The sequence below is a fragment of the Equus quagga genome, chromosome 13, assembly GCF_021613505.1.
Source record: "Equus quagga isolate Etosha38 chromosome 13, UCLA_HA_Equagga_1.0, whole genome shotgun sequence".
In the NCBI taxonomy this organism is placed as follows: domain Eukaryota; kingdom Metazoa; phylum Chordata; class Mammalia; order Perissodactyla; family Equidae; genus Equus; species Equus quagga.
The window spans coordinates 61,951,989-61,974,420 of record NC_060279.1 but is presented as its reverse complement, the minus strand read 5'-3'; the positions used below and the strand labels follow the sequence as shown (position 1 = coordinate 61,974,420).

The following is a 22,432-nucleotide window of genomic DNA, read 5'->3' as shown; positions in this document are numbered from 1 at the left end:
CCAGGGTTTCTCCAGTTCGAATCCTGGGCACAGACATGGCACCGCTCATCAAGCCATGCTGAGGCTGCATCCCACATGTCACAACTGGAAGGACCCACAACTAAGAATGTACAACTACGTACTTGGGGACTTTGGGGAGAAAAAGGAAAAATAAATAAAATCTTAAAAAAAAAAAGGTCCAGTTAAAACAAAACAATTATTCTAACAGCTACTTGAAAAAAAAATCTATTTAAGGACCTTTGAACTAGGAAATACAAACTAATAAAATATTTGTAATGGCAACAGTGAAACTACTACAGAAGGAGGTGAAAGAGTTCTTTTGCTACAAAGAATAAGAAAGGCTAAACTAATAATTCTTTCATCAAAAGATGCCCGATGCTGGGTACACACAGACGAATTTCCCTTTTAATTACCTGAAGACAAAGTCCTAACTGCACAGGGCTGAGTTCTCAGGGAGCTCCTCATCTGGCAGGGAGGGAGACAGAACAACAAACAGTAGCTATATAGAGTGATGAGCGCTGTAACAAGGGTTAACATGCTTCCCACAACCCCTGCACAAAGGATGGCTTAAGTGGGTAAAGGAGGGCTTCAAGAAGAGGAACTGCTAAGCTGGATCTTAAAAGATGAGATGGACCTTGCTAGGCAAACTAAAGTACAGAGCAGCATTCTAGCAGAGGAAACATATGGGAAAACTTAAATATGTATCTAATTAGACAAATTTTGTACAAAAATATTCAACATAACCAAGTGAAACTGTACTAAACCATCTCAAATTTATTACTGAGACCTGGTTTCAGAGGCCATGTTCTAGCCCCTCATTAGGTAGCCTGTTTATTTCACTTACCAAACATTTATACATGAAACAGAAGACAAAGCTTATCTGGGAGTCAACACGCTAGTGCCACAGTAGCGACTGTAGACTGCCTCCCAAGCACATACTGTCCCTCTGCTTTCTACAGCCTAAATGTCACTCTTGCTAGCATACAGCAACCTAAAGCTTCACTTCTCCTTGTTCTCTCAAGAATGACTGTCAGGGATCACCAGATCTCTCCTTGCCCTGCTCCAGGCAGGTATCAGAATCACCTGGTGAGCTTTAAAATACATAGGTCCCAGAGATTCTGCTTCAGTAGGTCTGGGGCGGGAAAGACCTTCTTTCGAAAGGTCCTCAAGTGATTTTGATATAGAACCTCTGCTGACTATGGCTTGGAAATGACTGACCTAAAATACAACAGTAAATTCACCCTAAATACAAGTCTACATAAATTCAAGCTACTCAAACACCCACTGTTTTCTACTTTAGGAATTTATTCATTCTTTAGCACAAAGAATTGGTTGGTTGGTTATTTATTTAAATATCTACAAAGCCTACCTAAAAACTAATATGATTCCCATATAAGCCAATAATGGAATGTATGACTCAAGAAGGAAGTCTTAAAGTTTCACCTCTATCATGGGTACCATCAATGTCAAAAGATTTCTCTAGATGGTGTGGACAAGCTCAACACACAACAAAAAGAAAAAAGAGAAAAAAAGAGAAATGGACATAAATAACAGAGTGAGCTCATGGTTTTGCAATGTGTCTCAGTGACCACACAGCCAGTGCTCTAGGGTCTCTGTAACCCAGTACTCACTCATAAAGGCTACTTGGTAGAACCAAGACCAATTTTATTTGGTAATAAGATCTCCTAAAAGTTCAATGTTAAATCAGAAGCTAACAGCTTAAATTAAACAATGCACACTTGTACCAAAGGCATAAAAATGGTAATAAATGGCAAGAGAATGTCTTTGAACAAAGACAAGAAATAGTTCTATTCAAAAAAAGAGTAAGACATCTTTAGTAAATAGCATAATAGCACAAAATATGGATAATAGTTAAAGTGTTATTCAATAGAAAGAACAAAAGAAACTTGAAAAACAGAAAAGGGGGGGCCACCCGGTGGCGCAGTGGTTAAGTGCGCACGTTCCGCTTTGGTGGCCTGGGGTTCGCCTGTTCAGATCCCAGGTGTGGACATGGCACCGCGTGGCAGGCCATGCTGTGGTGTCCCACATATAAAGTAGAGAAAGATGGGCATGGACGTTAGCTCAGGGCCAGTCTTCCTCAGCAAAAAGAGGAGGATTGGCAGCAGATGTTAGCTCAGAGCTGATCTTCCTCAAAAAAAAAGAAAAACAGGAAAAGGATATTACACATATAAGGACATAGACATACAAAAGTTTAAACAATGAAAGAAACAAAATGTTACTTTGAACTAAAATTAGATTATGAAAACAAGTAATCTGTCAATTTGGTTACTCTTTAGAAACATGGAAACAAATATAGGAAAGAAGGAAATACAAGCAATAGATTAACCAAGAAATTGGAGGGAGAATTATATATTTATAAATACCCAAAAGGCACAAGGAGAGGAGAAGCAGCAAACAAAGACCTTATCTGACAAGGGACCAGAAAGAAAACATTGAAATAAACTGATTCCCAAGAGAAAACCAAGTCACTATTATTTTATAGGTTCAACATACACTGACAACAAAAAATTTTAAATAGGAATAGAAAGCTGTAAGATACAAATAAAACAGAAACACAAGAAATACTAAAAACAATTAGGGTATCCTTTATTATTATGTAATAGTTCTGTATCATACTTCTGTGAATGTAAAATACCTTGTACCTGCTTTATGATACGTGGCAGTGACTAGGCTATACCAGAATTTCATTATACCAGAGTTTATCTAAATAAATACAAAGTAGTGGGCTGAAATAATTTAGAACTTTCAGTAATCCAACAGGACTATACTAAAAATAGAGGTGCTAACCAACACTGGCTTCCAAGGATGGTGTGTTCTTATCACAGAGAAATTATCGAAGGATTCTGAAAAAGTCCTGTTATATACAAAGAGATGAATAAGCCCAAAATCCTAACAGCCCTGATATTAGAGACCAAGCTTTAGTATTAGAGACTGCCAGAGCCTAGTAATGCATTGTACACATGGACAAATTTTAAGCTGGTGACAACACTAACAAGCATTCTCACAAATTACTACTGAAAATCTAACGTGCACCAGTGCAAAGATATACTATACTCTAGAGTAGTAATGTACAGTCTCCACATTGTTTTTCTAAAGATATACACTGATGTATGTTTCTCTGTCAAAAGAGATCTAAAAAACCAAATATATATCAAATAATTAGCTGAAGAACCAAATGCAGAAGGATATTCTATGAAACCCAGAGACTATTCAGAGCCAGTCTGGGGAAGAATAAAACAACAAAGAAGCGCTTTATAGCCTTGGGTAAATCGTTTTGCCTCTTAGCTTTCTTATCAGCAAAATGAGGGGATTGCCAGATGACTTAAAATTCCGTTTGCCTTTAACATCCTACAGTTCTTTTGGGTTATCAATCAGATTCATCCTTATAAGTAAGTAAGAGGGGAACAAGTACCACCACTCTCCAGCTAAAAAAATCAGAAAGGAAATTTTAACAACTGCATCTAGTGAAGTTGTACAAAAGGACAGAACAAAAGGTGGTTCTCTAGCTTCACAGGCCCCTTGTCTGTAACCCAGAAATCAGGCAGAAGTCTCTGAAACCTATTCAGTTGCAGATGGCTAATGCACACCACTTTACCGAGTGGAATTTACATCTGAGGTCTAAGAAACTTAAAGAGGAATCCCTGTGGTAGGCAAAAATGCCACAAACATAAGAAACAATCTGCCAGACTGGCTCTTTCCTCCCTCCATTAGGATATGTTTTAAACTAGAGAGCTGCTCAAAGTCAGGGTATAATCACTGTTTGTATAACCCCCCTCCCTCCCGACCACACACAGAGGGGATCAAGATATCTGCTCTTTTCTTCAAAAAACTCTCACCCATCTAGGACATTAGGACTTTATTTCCTCCTTCCTTGCTGGGAAAGCTAGTATATCATCTATCTTTTTCAAAATAAGAAATAGAAGATTTAATTTCAATGTGAAAAATGATTAGAGCTATAGCTATATACAGTCATGCATCGCTTAACCAGGACACATTTCGAGAAATGTGTCATTAGGTGATTTCATTGTTGTTCGAACATCATGGAGTATACTTACACAAACCTAGATGGTATAGCCTACTACACCCGTAGGCTATATTGTACTAATCTTTTCTTTTCTATTTTTTTTTTAAGATTGGCACCTGAGCTAACATCTGTTGCCAATCTTTTTTTCTTCTTCTCCCCAAAAGCCCCCCCAGAACATAGCTGTATATCCTAGTTGTGCTTCTGGCTGTGCTATGTGGGACGCAACCTCAGCATGGCTCGATGAGCAGTGCCAGCCTGATATGGTACTAACCTTACGGGACCCCTGTCGTATATGCGGTCCGCTGTCGACTGAATCATTATGGGGCGCATGACTGAAAACAGTCAAGAACAAGATCAAAAAGAATTCTGGGGGCCAGCCCTGTGGCCAAGTGGTTAAGTTTGCGCACTCCACTTCGGCAGCCCAGGGTTTTGCTGGTTCGGATTCTGGATGCAGACATGGCACCGCTCATCAGGCCACAGTGAGGTGGCATTCCACATGCCAAAACTAGAAGGACCCACAATTAAAATATGCAACGATGTACTCAGGGGGTTTAGAGAGAAAAAGCAGGGGGAAAAAAAGAGTTCTGAATAGATAAAACAGCTCAAAATCTATGCACTCAAACTTACACTTAACTTGGCTCTCCCTCCAAGTCAGTTTACTCCTATTTTAGAGATAATTCAAACAATGGGGAATAGAAGAGATGAAGTATTAGAGGCAAAAAGCTAGGGCCAAAAGGGGACTGCTCTTCCCAAAGGAACAGGTTAGGAAACTTAACATCCAGCAGTAAGGAAGTACATTCCTAGTAGTCTGAATAAACTATAGGGGATCTAACAGGGAAAATGTTCATAACATAGAACATGAAGAAAAGTTACAAAAGAGGATGTAGGATAGGACTTCACCTTAGTTTAACAAAACTAGACAAACAGCAATTCTGGTGAGATTCCCCTACCTTAAGTCAGGCAGGCATTACATCTTGCCTGGACCAGTGCAATGGCCTCCTAACCAGCTTCCCTGCCTCCCCCTCTTCCTCCTTTACCACCCTTTTCCACAGTGGCCACAAAGTTTTAAAATGCAAATTCATTATCAGCAAGGAAACTTCCCTTCTGAAACCTCCCACAGGAAAATTCTCAGGCTGAAGTCTAAACTCTTTCACCTGGCCTACAGGGTCCTTCAGGGCCCTATCGGCAGATCTGTATTCAGCCTCATACACTCTGCTCTAACCATAATGAACTGCTTTCAATAGCCAGAACATTCTAGGTTTCTCTTCTCCTGCCTCTGGTCCTTTGTACATGCCATTCCCTCTTCTAGAATATACAAACAATTCAACTTCTATGAATTTACCCTACAGATGCACTAGTACATGTGGCCAAAGAGCTGTATGCAAGGAGGATAACTACTAGAACATCTTTCTAACAGCAAAAGATTGAAAACAACTCAGCTGTCCAGAAAAATGTGTACAGTACACTACCATTTGTGTTTTTAAAAAAGATCATATTTTGGGCCAGCCCTGGTGGCCTAGTGGTTAAGTTCAGCACGCTCCACTTTGGCGGCCCAGGTCCAGTTCCTGGGTGCAGACCTACACTGCTCTGTTAGCAGCCATGCTGTGATGGGAGCCCACATTGAAAAAAAAAAAAAATACAGGAAGATTGGCACAGATGTTAGCTCAGGGTGAATCTTCCTCAGAAAAGGAGGTCACATTTTGTTTTTAAAACTGTGTTAGATGTACATGCCTATTTATAAAAGCACAGGAAAAAAAAAAACAAAAAAGGAACACATCAAACTATTAATAGTGTTTACCTCTGGGGAAAGAAAGCAAAAGGGTTCCTAGGTTCTAGTATAATTCTACAATTAGTAGGCTTCCAAAGAATGAAACTAAACATTATTCAGATCATACAAAAAAGTTTAAGACCAAATGAGGAAAGTTATAAGAATTGCCTCTGCAACCTCAACTCCTTCTAACACTTGGGCAGATACATAACTTCCAGTACCCTCTCCTCCTGCCTGCACTTCTGCAACAGAGTTCTGGCAAGGCTCTCGAATTCACTCAAGAAGTCTAGATAGACTTTACTGCCAGAGTAAACTAGGAAAAAACTCCTATTATTTCATTATATTTCAGACAGCTTCAGTACTTCCTACTGTATAGATTTCCTTTTTCCCTTTAAAAATTACACAGTATAGATTGTATAAGAGAACAGATTGGGGGTTGCTAGAGGCAGGGGATAGAGGGTGAGAGAAACAGGTACAAATTTATTACCAAAAAAACAACAAAAAAACACCACAGAATCTAACTGTTACAGATGTATGACATAACTTCACTGAAGGAGGGGGGGTATGTGTGAAATTTACCTAAGTAACTTAGGAAATAAGTAGAGACTGTAAGACTAAGGACTAAAGGAACTACACATAAGCACTGTATTGTACTTAATAAAGTTGGGAGTACAGGTTAACAATTCTGATACCACTATACATGTATACGGGATTGAGCAAATAGGCAAAAAGATGATGAATAGTGGTGAAAAAAAGAGATAAAAATTTACAAAAAGAAAAGTAAGTATACCTCAAGCCCTTCCTTTGTGCTGTGCCAAAGAAAAAAGAGAAAACAAGGTCTAGCTCTTTCTATATGGTCACATTCTGTATACTTTTGTATTTGATCTTCCCTCCCTGCATGTAGTATTCCCTATTTAATCAACTAAATTAATTTGTACTCCTCCAAAAAATAGAAAGAAAGAAAGAAAAAACGAAACCTAATCTCTCCCAAAAAGTGTGGCTCCTGTGATGGAAATCCAGGCTTTCAATAATATTGCTTCAGGGGCCGGCCCCATGGCCAAGTGGTTAAGTTCATGCACTCTGCTTTGGCGGCTCAGGGTTTCGCAGGTTCGAATCCTGGGTGAAGACATGGCACCGCTCACCAGGCCATACTGAGGCAGCGTCCCATATGCCACAACTAGAAGGACCCACAACTAAAAATACACAACTATGTACCAGCGGGCTTTGGGAGAAAAAGGAAAAATAAAATCTTTAAAAAAATAACAATAACAATAATAATATTGCTTCAGCTAAAAGTTTATAGATTAATTCAGGTAATAATGTATTTCTTGGTTCTCAGCTATAACTTGCCCTCCCCAAAACAAGAAAACCAAATTATATAGGAGAAAACTCAGATAAGCAAGAATATCTATATTTGGTTTATATCCATACTCCCCTCCCCATATACCCACATATTTACTTTCATACAAGAGATCATAATGTATATACTATTTGATAATCTGCTTTATGAGTATGTCTCAAATATCTCTCCATTTCAGTATATTTCTATACATATGGTAATGGTTTCATGACAGTCTATTATATAGACGTATCCTAATTTAATCAGACCCCTATTGTTGAATACCGTTATTCTTAGTTTTGGTAATTTTGCTTTACCTAATTAAAAAAAAAAAAAGAAAGAAAAAAATCTATTTGCATTATAAAAAACCATGTCATACAAACTACAGAAAATCAAGAAGTCACCCCAAACGTAACCACCCTCACGCTACTAGTTTTTTATTTTGTTTTGACTGGTGTTTTGATGTCTGTCTGTTTAGCCTTTTTTCCCTAGGCGTTCAAACAATTACTTACTGAGCTCTTGCTATGTGCCGGGTCTTGGTTTGGGTTTTTCTTTACTTTGATGCCATAACAATTAATTTTTTTGTACTATATTTTTAAGAATACCTTCTCATAAGCATTTTGCTGGTTAATAATCTTCCCAATCAGCTTTTCTTAGTGGTTGCTGAAGATCACTCCCAACATGGGATGTGACCCTGTTTACTTATCCATTTCTCTAATGGTCAACAGATTTTCTGATTAATTTCTTCATTCATAAATCTCAGTTTAGTTCACTAACTTTCGTATTTTCTGGTGGTCATAACTGTTCAGTTTAATGCAAAATACATACAATTACCAACTGCCGCTAAAGTCTAAAGAGCATCACTTCACCTCTAGACAGCACATTATAGTTACAGTTACAAATACATACATTTTCCCCTAACAATACTTCATTTAAGTGCCATAAGCCTAGAACAAGGTAGATGCATCATTTTACAAATGAGAAAAGGAAGGCACAAGGAAGTCACCCCTAATGGACTTTCCCAAGGCCATATAGCATCAAGCTGCATGGCTAAGCCTTGGTGCCCTAACAGGACTGAAATCAAATTTTATGCTTCTTTTCTATTTCCTGATATACCTGTATCAGGGGCTCTCCTCCAGAAAGCCCTTCCCAACATCTTTGACCAACTCCTGTAACCTGTACCCTGAACACACTTTTATCAAAGCATCACCAAGACTTATTTACAGACCTCTTGCCCCATACTCTACTTTAGACCCTTAGGAAAAGGATCCTTTTCTTATTGGTCTTTGAATCCCCAAGTACCTAATGCAGTGCCTGGCACAAAGTAGAAAGGCAACTGTTCAGAGCATAGAACAAACACATTACAAGTGTTCAGTAAGTACTGCAGATATTTAGAGCACATCTAAATATCCAATTGATCCAATTCACATCATTTCAGAGAAAGTCACACTTCAGTATACCTAGAACCAATTAGCTTCAAATATAAAACCTGTATTCAAAGAGCAGGCATTATCAATAGAAAACGTAATTCTTAAGCACCACTTACATTAAAGCAATACACTAGTAACAATATTTAGTAACTGTAAAACACACAAAATAGTTAAGAATAGATACTTCTGAATAATTATCTTAGGAGTCACAAGGTCCATAGCTTAGGATTTAGCCATTTTATTAGCGCTGACTACTTAACTTGAATTGGGGCAGAGGGGTTAACAAAAATCAGTATAAATTGTTAATTATGCTTGAGTTAATGTGACATTTGTTTTCAAAATTCTGTTTTACAAATTTACAGTTTGGGATCTGATTTTGCTTACTGCTTCCTCTTTTAAATTATAGTTTTTATATCATTGGAATGGTCTTGATGACAATACTTCTGACTTGGTCCAACCACCTAGAACTACCTACCTATCTGTGCAGAGCTCTTGTGCATGTTGAGCATGTGTAGGAACATGCATGCAACCAAACAAGCACATTTAATACAATTTAACTTCTATATTCCACAGTAGGATACTACAGGGGACAAAGGAAGGAGCTGTTCTATAGTTCAAAAGTATTGCTTCTCAAATGTTTCCACTGTAGTGCCTACACGAAGAACGTTTCCCACTCCCAGGCGCTCACGCCCCATTTTGTTGAAGATTTGTACTATCTTAGACAGTCATGAGAATACACATTCTGCCCCTAAAATATACGTTTTAGTGGAAAAAACTTAAAATTATTTACAGTTAAGTAACTTAACTCACTGCCCCCTCAATGAGCACAAGTGAAGCTCCAAAAAGATGGGTCATGTTTATCTTGTGGCTTCAAGTACCCTGGAATCATACCATTTTGTACCCTAAGGGTATTGATATCCCAGTTTGAGAAACAGGGATCTAAGCAATTAAACTAGCCATAACACTTAAGTTTTCCTACAACCCCATTCCCCAAACTCTTAAGGCTAGTTTTCTCAATAGCTTTTCAAAACAGTATTGTTTCTCTTTTTAGCGGCTTATTAGTATGCAATCTGTGTCAACACTCCTAAAAGAACCTGCAAGGCACAAGTTATTTCTGGATCGGGACAGAACACTAACCCCTAGACCTTCCCATCTATCAACTATCAAGCTGCTGATTTGGAAAACAGAGATCTGAAGAATAGCAGAACTTTTACTCCTGTTCCCTTCTTCTCTATCTGCTCCAGGCAAAGCATGCAAGAAAAATCTTAGTAGTCACTTAGATGATTCATTTATATAAATTTATCTAATCTCAGCATTTGTAACTCCAACCTCTACAATCCTCTTTGCTGTTACACAAACGCAATTAAACTATTCTCACATTTTCTAGGGGATAAGAAAAATGTGCTTTCTGGTCGTCTGAAAAGAGATAACTTTCAGACCCACAACTCTACTTTGTTGTTTATGAGATGCCAAAGCTTAGCAGACCCCGACATTTATGAGAGTCCTGTTTCAAGTTCCCTATGATTTCCATTATATTTTATAGCAGAAATTGTAGACTAAAGTAAATTTTAAGTGACTCTCAAATGCTTAAAAAAAAAAAATTTGATAATGACTATAACACCCTGATGCAAACGCGGATCATCAGCTAGGCAAACTCAAATTAATTAAGACAATTTTTATCCAGGATACCAGCTTCCCCAAGAACGGGATTCCATCTGTTTCTCATCAAAATTACAAACTGCCAGAGGCCATGGACTTTTGAGGTCATTTGCCAAGAATCAAAATATACATTCTAAAGGTTTCTACAGAAAAGCAGCCACCATTTCCTGAGGTCTTTCTACATACATGCTCAGAATGATACCTAATGTTTTATACACATTCTCATCAACTCCCAAAATAGCCTCTATAATTGGTGGTGTTCTCTCACAAATGAGGACTGTAGGAATAGAAAGGTTAAGTAACTTGCTCAGTGTCACCCAGCTAGTAGATGGCAGTGCAGAGTTTCAAACTGAGGACTCTGATTAGAAAGCATGTATGCCTTCAATCACCCACCATCCTGTATCTCCTATACTCAAGAATGATCCAGGAAATCCTCCAACTCCAGGAGGGTTTTATTACTTCTATTTTTAAGACCAAGAAATGGAAATAGCATTTACCTCTCCGTGGCTGCAAAGTCAGTTTGAGGAGGGAAAACAGAACCCAGCTTTCAAGCCCCAGATCAGCAATCTGTCCACTAGTGCATCTTGTTCCTTGGCCCCAGGTCCGTGATCATTCTAAAATAGAAGCACAAATCATTTTATGAACACTAAACACACAAGTGCATAAACAGCATGAAAAGCAAAACGGGGGCAAGATGAAGACTGATAAAATTGGGAAAAAAACAATATACCTGTTAACATGTCATCCTACTAATGGAGCCATTCCATAAATGTCTATCAAACCAGTAATCAAACACTCATTTTTTAGACATTTGCTAAATAAATATATAAAGGACTAAAGATTTGTGATTATCAAAATAGCACCCTTTTGTGATCTTACAACCAATAATGGCACATGTATGTATATTCAAACTACCAAAAATTAATTCTTATAGACGCAGTAATAGTCCTTTAACAGTTTATTTCCTTATCTTCAGCAAGCTGTGGTTTTACTGCTTAAGTTAGTTTATACCACAAGACCGTATTTTTCAGTTTAATAAGATAACTATGTGGGGAGCTTTCACTGGCCTTTGAAAATCCTAGCAGTACAGTAATGAAATACTCTTTTTAGTCAAATAATGAAATACTTTTTTAAAGTCAAATTGTTAGCTGACAATTTTCTCCCCAAATACAAATAAAGAGCTGTCAAGCTTCAGTCAGTGGTAGAATGGAACTTACCTCCAAAGGGGGCGGGGAAAAACCAACTCCCAAGTGAGAAGAGCTAAATTTGAATTAAGAGTTTCCAAAGAATCTGGCACATGTCGTACAACTAAGAGGGAATCTACCCCATAGTTAACTAAAGCCCACAAAACTAAGCTGATGTAATACTGTTTTAGATGAAGCTGTCTTCTCTGTTGAGAGGCAATTTACAACAACATAAATAGAGGATTAGTGTATTTAGTCCAAAAAACACTTTTGTACTGGAGTCCATATATTTTCACTAGCATGCCTCAAATGGAATGAAATTTTATGCCCTTGAAAATTCTAAGGGTGACTAAAAATGAGGATTAAGTGTGAAAAAAATCACTGTTCTTGGGGTATATGTTAGCGTCTAGATGTAATGCTACAACTTTACACTCAAATACTAAACATGGAGAAAATGCACAAAGATACTGTCAGGGAAGATCTGAAGATAGTGACTAGAGAAAGTTTAGGGACGTTTAAAAAAACAAATATGGAGGCCAGCCCCGTGGCTGAGTGGATAAGTTCGTGTGCTCTGCTTTGGAGGCCCAGGGTTTTGCCAGTTTGGAGCCTCGGCGTGGACATGGCACCGCTCATCAGGCCACGCTGAGGCGGTGTCCCACATACCACAACTAGAGGGACCTACAACTAAAATATACAACTAGGTACTTGAGGGATTTGGGGAGAAAAAGCAGGAAGGAAAAAAAAAGATTGGCAACAGTTGTTAGCTCAGGTGCCAACCTTTAAAAAACAAAACAAATATCATATGCCAAATCTACACATCTAATTGAGAACCATGGTCTTCAAAGTTATACATTACTTGCCATTATTGTCCTTTCTAAATCTGTATGCTCTTTCTCAAAGTATTAAATTATGATAAATCTTAGTTGTTTGAAGAGGGACGTAATTTTTAGCAAATGAGCCCAAAGTCATCTGGAACCAAGATAGGTAAATAAGGTAGACAGATGGTCAACTAGGTTTATGATTTAAATATATGAAATGGAGCCTACAAAGTAGATGATGTGGAGTGAACCAGATGCCAACAGCATCCCTGAAGCAAAAAAACAGTCTCTAGAGGTCACTTTCTGCCACCAGGCACCAGTGTGCAAGGCCCCGCCACAGGACTCCTCCTCAGGGCCCTAGTCTGCCACAGGTGGCTTCAGCCACTCCCAAGGAACTCCCTAAGCTACCCAAAGTCTTAGGTGGGTGTCTTTTTTGTTGTGTGTTCTTTAAAGTAAAATCCTGAAGCTCCTAGAATTTTAATGCATCTTAAGGATAACCTTTATAGCTCCTAAATTTTCCTATGTTGGTTCAATAGATCCCTAAGGATAACGTTTACGACTACTCTTAAATAAGCAGTATTTTCCTGTGTGGGCAAACATTCCTGTTGTAATCTTCCTCATACTACTGATTTAAGTAATAAGTTCCTTTGGGTAACCTTATATCCTCAATTTATTCTCTCTGTAGATTTTGTTTTCCAACAAGAACAAAGTATGAATCCTGGCATACAGAAAATCTCAAAGGATAACAACTATGTGGACATGGTCTATACCATTAAAACAGCATAAATGATATATGAGACCAAGAAGCTGATGACTGCATCCGGCACAACTGAATCAAGAAGCAAAATACGGTCTGTGAAGCACAATGATAACCTGGGAAAACAAGCTTTACTCCTGGCTCAGTTGCAGATCTGCTGGATTTTAATTTTTAACCTGTGTGGACCTTATTTCAATAAATAAAATGTGACAACCACCACCCACAATTTCAAAAGTAAAATAAAACTGAAGATCAAAAGAATGCAAAAAATTGCAAAATGGACTAACAGACAATTAAACATGGTTTTATTCCCAAACCTGACACTCCCATCAATACTACTGCATTTAGTTACTTCGTGCAATTTTATTGTGGAGGAGGGGGAAGAAGGAACATTTTGTAGGGTTCAAAAAAGGGATGTTGAAAGACTCTCCTATAGAGGCAGACTGCTGCAAAATCCTATAGATTGAGATTACACACAGTGGACCAGACAACTCTGCTTAGTACCAGACTGTTTTAATTTCTTCATAAGCTTAACATAGCTCTCCAAAAGAAAAAAAAAGTTAATCAAGACCACCTTCTCTCCAAAGCAACCCAAGTTGCTATTTAAAATGCTGCATGATACCAAATTAAGGTACTAGAATATTTCAGGAAAAAGGAAAAAGAGTAAACTCTGGCAGCTTAACAGGAAGCTTTTTAATGATGCAAGAAGAGTTAAGGGCAGAGTAAACTTAATATAGACACCCCGTTTAACTTCTTTTGCCGCCTATAGGGGACGTGAAATTTTAACTTTCCTAGTCGATATAAACTCAAAGAAAGCATGAAGACTACGGCTAAAATGTTTACTTGATGCTGAACTCAGGGCTACAGGAAGTCAACTACTAAAGAGTAGTTACATTAGGCACAGATATTTATAAACCAACTGCAGCTAGTAACCCAGGATTCAATTACAACATCAACCCTCATATTTCAGCGTATGGGCAAATTACCAGTGGAGTCAAGAATAAATTCATTCTACCCTACTGGCGCTTTAGATTGGGTTGCACAATCCTGGGGCAGAACTGCCTTTGCCTAGCCCTAGAGCATCAGGTACTAAGTACTGTACTAAGTTGGCGTCAGGACATTTTAAAGAGGGAGGGAAACTCAAGGATCACCTGAACCAATTAAGCCAGCCCATAATCCCGAATTCAGGAATTTGTCACGTCACTTGAGACCAGAGTAAATTAAGTTTTGATCCCTTTGAGATCTCTTAGCGCACAAAGTCAGGATATCACTGCAAGGGGAGTCCCACCCTGGCTCGAGAAAAACTACTTGGTGCGGAACTCTTGTCCTTTCCGCCCCCAGTGAGGGGCCGCACCGGTCGGGTTGGGCGAGGAGACCCGGTGCAAGTTTGGGGGCGCAGCAGGGCCCGGCGGGGGTGGCGAGCGCGCTTCCCCCCGCCCGCTCAGGCGGCGTTGAGGCGCGAGCACCTCAGCCAGCCTTGCAGAGGGAGCTCTCGGCAGCTCTGGGGTCCCTCTGCTCGCAGCCGCAGCAGCGCCGCCTGCGCCACTCGGCGGAGACGGAGACCAGCGGCGGCGACGCGCGGACTGGGAGCGACCGCCGAGCAGCCAAGCTACGGGGGACGCTCGCAGGGCGGCCGGGTAGGTTCCGGGGACCGGGCGGGCTGGAGGATGGGCAGCCAGAGAGGCGTCGGCCACGGCCCGACACCCATACTGAACGCAGACCCGACTGCGCGCGCGGCGGCAGTGGGTCGGAACCCTTGAGCGAAGCAGACGCGGAAGCCGGGGCGCGGAGACAGGCTCTCCGCTGAGGCCACCCGCTGCGGGAGGGGCGGAGGGCAGAGGGCGGGCCGCGGCCGGGCGATCGGCCGGGCCAAGAGCCGGCCTCGAGGGCAGAGACAAAGGAAGGAAAATGGAGTCGCCGGCGCGCGGGCCTGTGTCGCCGCCGCCGCCGAAGGCCTAGCGTGCCGCCAGGAGGGAGGCCTAGCGGGCGGGTGTAGGGAGTGGGGTGGGGGGGGGGCCGGCCGGGCCGCGGCGGCGACGGGCAATGGCGGCGGCCGCGCCGCAGCAGGGACGGTAGAGGGAGACAAACACCCCCCGGCGGCGGCGCTGGCGCCGGGCTGCAGCCAGCGCCGACCGGAGCGGCCCCATCGTGACACCTAGAGGCGGCCCGCGAAACCTCCTCCACCCCGGGCCCCCTTACCTCCGCGCCACACCCCCCGCAGCGCCCGCTCCGCCGCCGCTCCACCGCTCCGGCCACCCGGCGTCCCCGGCCAGCTCTGCGCACCCGCTCCGGCTACCGCCGTCGCCGCTGCCGCCAAAGAAGCAGCTCCGCGCACGGTTTAATCGCTCCACAGGCTCGGACACAAAATGGCGGCGGCGCGGTGCAGTGCGCCTGCGTCGGCGCTGCCGGGGCCGCGGGTGCTGATAAGGGAAGGGACGGGTGGGGGGGCCGGCCGGGCGACGAGTGGAGGGCGGGGGAGGAAAGGTGAGGGGAGGGGTTGGCGCAGGGCAGCATGGGAGGCGGCCCCGGGCGCCAACTTTCAAAAGCGGGCGCGATGGCGTCACGGAACGCGCCGCGAGTCTCGTCATGCCGCACGCGCCCTCCCGCGCCCTCGCCGGGTCGCGCGTGGGCTCTGCGAGCGTCGCGACGTCCGGGTTCCAGCTGGGTGGGGCTCCTTGGGGGGAGGCCGCCGCCTTCTGGGCAGTCCAGGTCCCGGGTCTGCTTGACCTGGTTCCCTAGCCACAGTCTCCCGCCCTGAACCCGTAAAGGGGGAACAGGAGGGTATTTGGAGGAAACGCGCGCGGGGCTAGGCCGTGGGGCTAAGGCGGCTCTTAGGCCGGGCCCCGCCCCACTCTCCGCCCTAGCCGGGCCGGACCCGCCCACCGAGCGCCGCACCGCAGCCTGCCACCGAGTAAGGCTGGGCCGGTCCCCGCGCAGTCCCAGCTCCTCAGAAACAATCCAGCGCCCAAGAGCGACGGCGAAAAGGGCTGTCTTTGCCCAGCGGCTTCTGGGCATCTCTCCGCCTTAGAAGAGGGCCTCCTAAAACCGGGTGCGAGACTAGAGGGCGAAGGCCTCTTCTTGGTATCCCCAGGCCACCTCGGCGCGGAGAGGCCTTTGGAAGACCAGACGATGCTTTTACACAACCATAGTAGTTGTCTTTTTCCAAAAGGACTTTCTGTTTTCGGCGCGGTGTAATTTTGTATTTTAAAACGTGCATTTCTTGTCTTGGCCCTGAGAGCTGTTAAGTTCTCTATAGGCGGAGTCCTTCAGCCCCTCACAGTGCGGTCGCCCTTCCTCCTCCCCAGGATGCACCTGCGGACTCTACCCACCCAACGATAAAGTTGATCCACAACTGACTGGAAGATGTTCTGGTGGCTCCGGGAGTTGGGAATCTGACTCAGGACGGTATCACGCACAACAAACGGACCCAGCGTCAAGGGGACAGCTTCTGCTTTATTCAGCTGATTGCTCCCATTAGGAGAATGCTGCCTCGATAGTGACAGATCTTCTGTTTTGTTTTGTTTTGCTTTAAAGGGAATCAGAAACCTGTTTTTTAATGTAAAATCTCCAGATATTTGGATGTTGGCAACTAAATCAGATATTTTTTAACTGCATGAGCTGATTAAACCACAAGTGTGGGCTGTCAGTTAATGACCTCTGACTAGGAGGAAAGAGTGAAGAGAAGTTCCAAGGGCGAATCCTAGGCACTCCAGCATTTAGAGAGAGAGAGAGAGAGTAATGGGGAAGGAGACTGAAAGGGAGCAGCCAGGAAGGCAGAAGGCAGGCTCATCCACAAAGTGTTGAGTTATGGAATCCAAGGGCAGAGAAAGTTTCATGTAGAAGGGGAGTCCTCAGCTGTTTCTGGTGCTTGCGAGAGGTTAACTTGGGCCAGAGACATGGCTGTTTGGTTGGTCACCTTGGAGGTCACTACAGAATATCATGGGTGACCTTGGCTTGATTCATGTTGGTAGATCAGAGATGTGGACCCGACTATAACCGGTTGAAGAGTGAATAAGAAGGTTAGGAAATAGAGACAGCACATATAGGCAACATGAGAGAAGTTTTGCTGTGAGGGAGAAAAGAATTTTAGGGATAACTATAGAAGGATATGGGGTCAAGGGAGGAGATGTTTTAAAAAATGGTGGGTTCTAGAGCATGTTTATGTGCCATTGGGAGTGATACATGAGGAAGAAGTCTTGCTTGACTTATATAGGAGTGAAATCTATGGATGGATTTAAGGAAATGTGGAGGATTGACCTTTGATAGGAATAGGATGCTTCTACCGTGATTAGGGTAACAAAAGTGAAGATGGATGCATGGGAGAGGGAAAGCAAGCTTACAGCTTTGCTAGTTAGGACTGCTTTGGCAGCACTGGGTACCCACTTGAAGTTTGTGATTATGAGTCTAAAGTTAAAGCAGTTGGCCCAGTATGTGGTTTTTCTACAGTAACGTTCAGCTCCTTGAGTACACACATGAAGAAAAAGGATAATTTGGTTTCTGAACACTAGGACCCAAGTTTTCTGATGCCCAATCTCAGGTACTTTCCTTATGTGATTAGCTACTATTCTACACATGAAGAAAAAGGATAATTTGGTTTCTTAACACTAGGACCCAAGTTTTCTGATGCCTAACCTCAGGTACTTTCCTTATGTGATTAGCTACTATTCTACAAATGTGTGAAGTATTTGGAAAATTTATATGTGACCCCTTTTTCTAGAAACCAAATGATCTCATTTGTGCTTTATGTACACCTTAGGACTCAGGCATAAAGAAGAGGGAAACTTAGAGGAAAATTACCAAGCAGATACCTCTGGAATATTTGCATTTTTCATTTTCTTCAGTCCTCTACCCTAAACATCTTCTGGTATACTTGGGAACTATGTACTAGAAACAATAAAGCTGACTGGTGCTTAGCTTCTTTGTCTTCCTAGTACCTTTAATAAACTGATTAAATCACTTTCTGTAAGACTTTACCTCAAACCATCTTCCTTATCTTTAAGAATAAGCTATAAGAATGTCTTCTATGGCTTTAATGTGGGCAAATATAAGGCAATGTATTTAGATGGAAAAAAACAACTATAGTTACAACTGCTATAGTCTGAATATTTGTGTCCTCTCCAAATTTATATGTTGAAGTCCTAATGCCAGATGTGATGGTATTAGTAGGTGGGGCCTTTGGGAGGTGCTTAAGTAGTGAGAGTGAAACCCTCAAATGGGATAAGTGCCTTATAAAAGAGGCTTCATAGAGATCTCTAGCCCCTTCCATCATGTGAGGACAAAGCAAAAAGGCAAAGGCTGTCAACTAGGAAGAGGGCCTTCATCAGAATGCAACCATGTTGGTGCCTTGATCTTGGACTTTCCAGCCTCCAGAACTGAGCAATAAATTTCTGCTGTTTATAAGCCTCCCAGTCAGTGGTATTTTGTTATAGAAGCCTGAATGGACTAAGACAACAACTATATTTATATTCTATCAACTATATTTACAAGTATATGACCTCTGAGGCATCAGTTAGAAGCCAGGAATGGGGTCCAAGTGGCCTTGGAGCCTTTCTGAATACAAAGATCCCACGTGCTGTTCTTACACAGCCCGAGAAAATACTGAGGACCACTAGGAAGGAAGAAAAGGAAATGTTTTCTTCTCCTTATAGGAAATCATCATGTGTCCTTCATGGAATCAGCTCCAAACACCAAGGAACGAAAAGCCAAACCAAAAGGATAGGAGCTCCAGGCTGGAGAGAAACAAGCTGAGAGGAAAAAGTAATATGATGAGAGCCTGTGAAACAGTTGGGATGATAAAAATAAAGATGAATTTGTTTCCTGCAGTACTACCCCCGACTACCTCACCAATGAGAACTGCAGTGATTTAAAAGTACTCAGTGATTTAAAGAAGTGTTCTTCCCATGGACTGTCTCTTAGGTTTGTAGTCCACAGGAGTTCAGGGCATTATCAGCAGAAGGTTCTCAGCTTACCACATGGCACTGGTGAAGTCACCACATTCTAGGATCTGGCCCTCAGTGTCACAGGCAGGACCAGAAATGTAGTCTGTATTCCGAGAGTGGATTCCTTCCTTGGGGATTCATCAGGTTCACAGGAACTTGATGGACAAGCAGAGTGCTGTTTTACTAACTGGCAAGTGGACCAGTGTTATCGTGCTGGTAAAAGGCATGTTCTCTCCCTACAGGAGAGTGTCTTGGGAAGCCAAATTACTAGAAAGCTTTGGTGAGCGGTTAATTAGTGTAAGAGATGTTATATAGCTTAAATGTTTAATGTGACCCTCTCTGGATGCTGGATTCAGATTGTCCAGCATTCAAGTCTTGTCTTAGCTCATTATTAGCTATGTGATCTTGGGTAAATTATTAACAACTCAATTGCAGGTTTCTTCTCTATAAGATAGGATGATAATTGTACTTCACACAGTGGTAAGGATTAAACGAGAAAATGCAAGTAAAGCTTTTGGCACAGTTCTAGGCACCAGTAATCATACCATAAATGTAAACTATTGTTATTACTTCTTTTTATGCTTCTTGTTACCCACTCTCACTTCCAAATCCAACTTCTGATGGACATGCTTTTTCTAGATTCATTAATAGAATCAGTTACTGACTAGGCTTTCCTTGGCCTGGGAGTCATCCTTTCTGGGAAAGGTATACTTTGCATTTTGCATTTTCTTCAGTCGTCCACCCCAAACAGTTTTTGGTAATTCTTAGGAGGACAACTCTATTTCTAAGATCTTCCTTGGCTCCCACTGTTGCTCCATGTCGAGCTTGCAATGATCATGATCATTTATGTGTTTTGGGGAACTCTTTAAGCAAGAGAATCAATAAATGAAAGAGAGATGTGTTGATTTTCTAAGTAACAATGGGCAAGAATCTTCCTGCCCGTTTTGGGGGTAAGACCTGTAGTTACACTTGAATATTACTGTTGCCTCTGTATATCTTGAGGACATGTGTGAGATATAATCCAATTTAGCAAACATTTATTGAATACCTGCTGTATTCAGCTCCCTGTTCTAGGGACTGGGGATACAAAGATGCCCCAAGATGTGTGTCTTGCCGTAGAACTCAAAGTTTAACTGGTCAGACTGGTTAGAAAACAAGACAAAACAAAACCAAAAAACAATTAATGCAATAATTGTTATAATGGGAAGAAGTGGACTCATAGATACTTCTGGAGAATGATTTCCTCCTTTATCTCATTTCACCTTGGTGTTAAAGAATCAGAAGGCATTAACAAGCAAAGCAAAGGAATGTAAGGTGAAGAGCCATGGTCAAAGGCATAAAACACAAGAGTTAGGGGGGACAGCAAGTCATCCCACACCATTGGACTAGGGTGTAGAGTAGTGATGCTAAACCTTATAATACTTGGGAAAGCTTTCAAGGTCAACTGCCAAGGCCAGCCACTTTCTCCTAACATTTTAAAGACCTGCCCTTCTACATCATCTCCTACCCAGACCACAGGAATTTTTTTCCTTATTGATGTCTGCTTTCTTCAGACCCCTGTAAAAGCCATATTTACTTTTTACCTCTTAGATTAAATTACTGCTCTCTAAAGTCTAAAGGACTTTACCTAGACCCACATCCCACATTTGGGAAGTAGGTTACTTTCGTTCTCTTTGCTCTTACCTGCATTTTTCAGACATGCATTGATTACCCTTTAATAATCCATCCCATCTGTACATTTTTCATTTTGCAAAATACCTTCATAACTGACCTTTCAATTGAGGTTCACAGCTCTATGTGAAGACAGACAGTTTTGTCCTAAACTCAAGAAATGAAGTGACCTGCTCAGATTCATCCAGAAACTTGCTGGCAAAACCAGAATGAGTACTCAGATCTTCCAGCCCTACCTTCTCTCTTTCTGTTCTTTCACTAGCTACTCAGAGCTCCTCACTCTGTCAGATAACATTTCCAACTTTATAGGGATCCTCTGGAGATGATGCTTTAACTCAGGGGCTGCTTTGGAAGAGGAACAGGAAGGGAGGTCTATCAGGCAGGCTCTGGGCCTCTCTGCTTCCCCATCCTCTCCCACTTCTCCAAATTTTATGTGGTTTAGGGGGGAAAAGGTTTTCTAAAAAAAGTTGGACATTACTGCCTTAACCCAAAGGAAGGGCTTTAATGGTGGAAGTATCAGGCACTTGGAAGGCAGATAGAGGAGGTATTTGGAGTGATGAATTATTAATCTATAAGTATGTCCTGAATAATTGCTCAAGATCCAGGTCTATGCTCGAGGCTAGGTAATACTGGAGATAGATGATGTCCCTAGCGCTCGAGTGCCTTATACTTTGTCTTACATTAGTCTGGAGAGGTCAAGCTAAACCTCATAAGCATTGGTACATAAAAATCAAGGATGGAGAGGCAAGTAAAAGGTAAGGGCTGCAGGTATGGGAGGAACAGACTGGTCACTGGATATTGCAGTAGTCATAAGAGACTTCACAGTAAAGCAAGGATGACTCTCAAGCTTCTGCCTGCAGCCTCCACACTTCTCTTCTTGCCCCAGATCTACATATCCGGCTTCTTTCTGGACATCTCCTCCTGGATGGCTCCCAGGCCACCCTTATGAGCCTTGTCTCTCTCCTCCCAACCTGCTTCTCTAGGACTCCCCCTTTTTAGTGAAAGATACCACCATCCATCCATCACCCAGGCCAGAAACCAAGGCTTCATTCTCTCATCTCCCACATCCCATCAATCACCAAATCCTGTCCATTCTGCCTTTGGAAAATCTATTCACTCTAACCTCCTTTCCATCCACACTGCCTCCACCCTGGCCCAGGCCACTATCACTTCTCCTGACCACAGCTTCAGACTCCTCACTGCTTCCTGCCTTTTCCCTCCACACAAATGCCCTCCAACATCTGACCTTTCTAAAGCACAGCTGTGATCCTAAAATTCCCCTGCCGCAAGCCCATGGATGGCTCCTCAGTGCTTTGGGGGTAAATTCCAAACTCTTCACCACTCCATGTGGTCCATGGAATCCCCCATGATCAAGCCCCTGCTCACCTCTTCAGCCTCGTTTCTAGCTACCCCCTCTAGCTAGCCCCTGTGGATTCAGCTTGCTTGCCTCCTCCACCAGTCTGACCTCAGCTCTCCCTTGCTATACTGTCCCCTGCTCAGGGTTCTATTCTGTTCCTTAATTGAGGTCCCTGTGGTGAAAGTGCATTCTAAAGAGCTGTGCTTCATGGGGGACTCTGGGGAGTGTTTCGAGTGTCCAGGCTTTTTCCACGTTAAAAATTTGGTACTTTCATACTGAAAATGTTTTCAGGTTGTGTTTAAGACCAAGACATCAGTTAGGGAGTTGGATATAGGGAACCGAGAGCTAGAGACAAGTTTTAGAGATATTCATTTAAATCTAATTTTGATCACTTACTGTATATTTGGCCTTGTTTGCTGGGGATAGTAAAGGCAGATGCAGCATGATTAAATAGAGAAATGCCTG

The 22,432-nt window shown here is 42.3% G+C and overlaps 1 protein-coding gene across 3 annotated transcripts in view; it reads right to left on the bottom strand.

Moving 5' to 3' along the window:
* Positions 1–15,332, bottom strand: part of CTCF (CCCTC-binding factor) — a 47,767-nt gene extending 32,435 nt beyond the window's left edge. The window contains exons 1-2 of one of the 3 annotated variants that reach the window (XM_046681851.1): positions 15,200–15,332; positions 10,739–10,855 (exon numbers count right to left, since the gene is read on the bottom strand). The gene's annotated coding sequence lies outside the window, so the exon portion shown is untranslated. The remainder of the gene's footprint in view (positions 1–10,738; positions 10,856–15,199) is intronic. The other 2 variants (XM_046681850.1, XM_046681852.1) reach the window with 2 other exon arrangements.
* Positions 15,333–22,432: the final 7,100 nt, after the last annotated feature.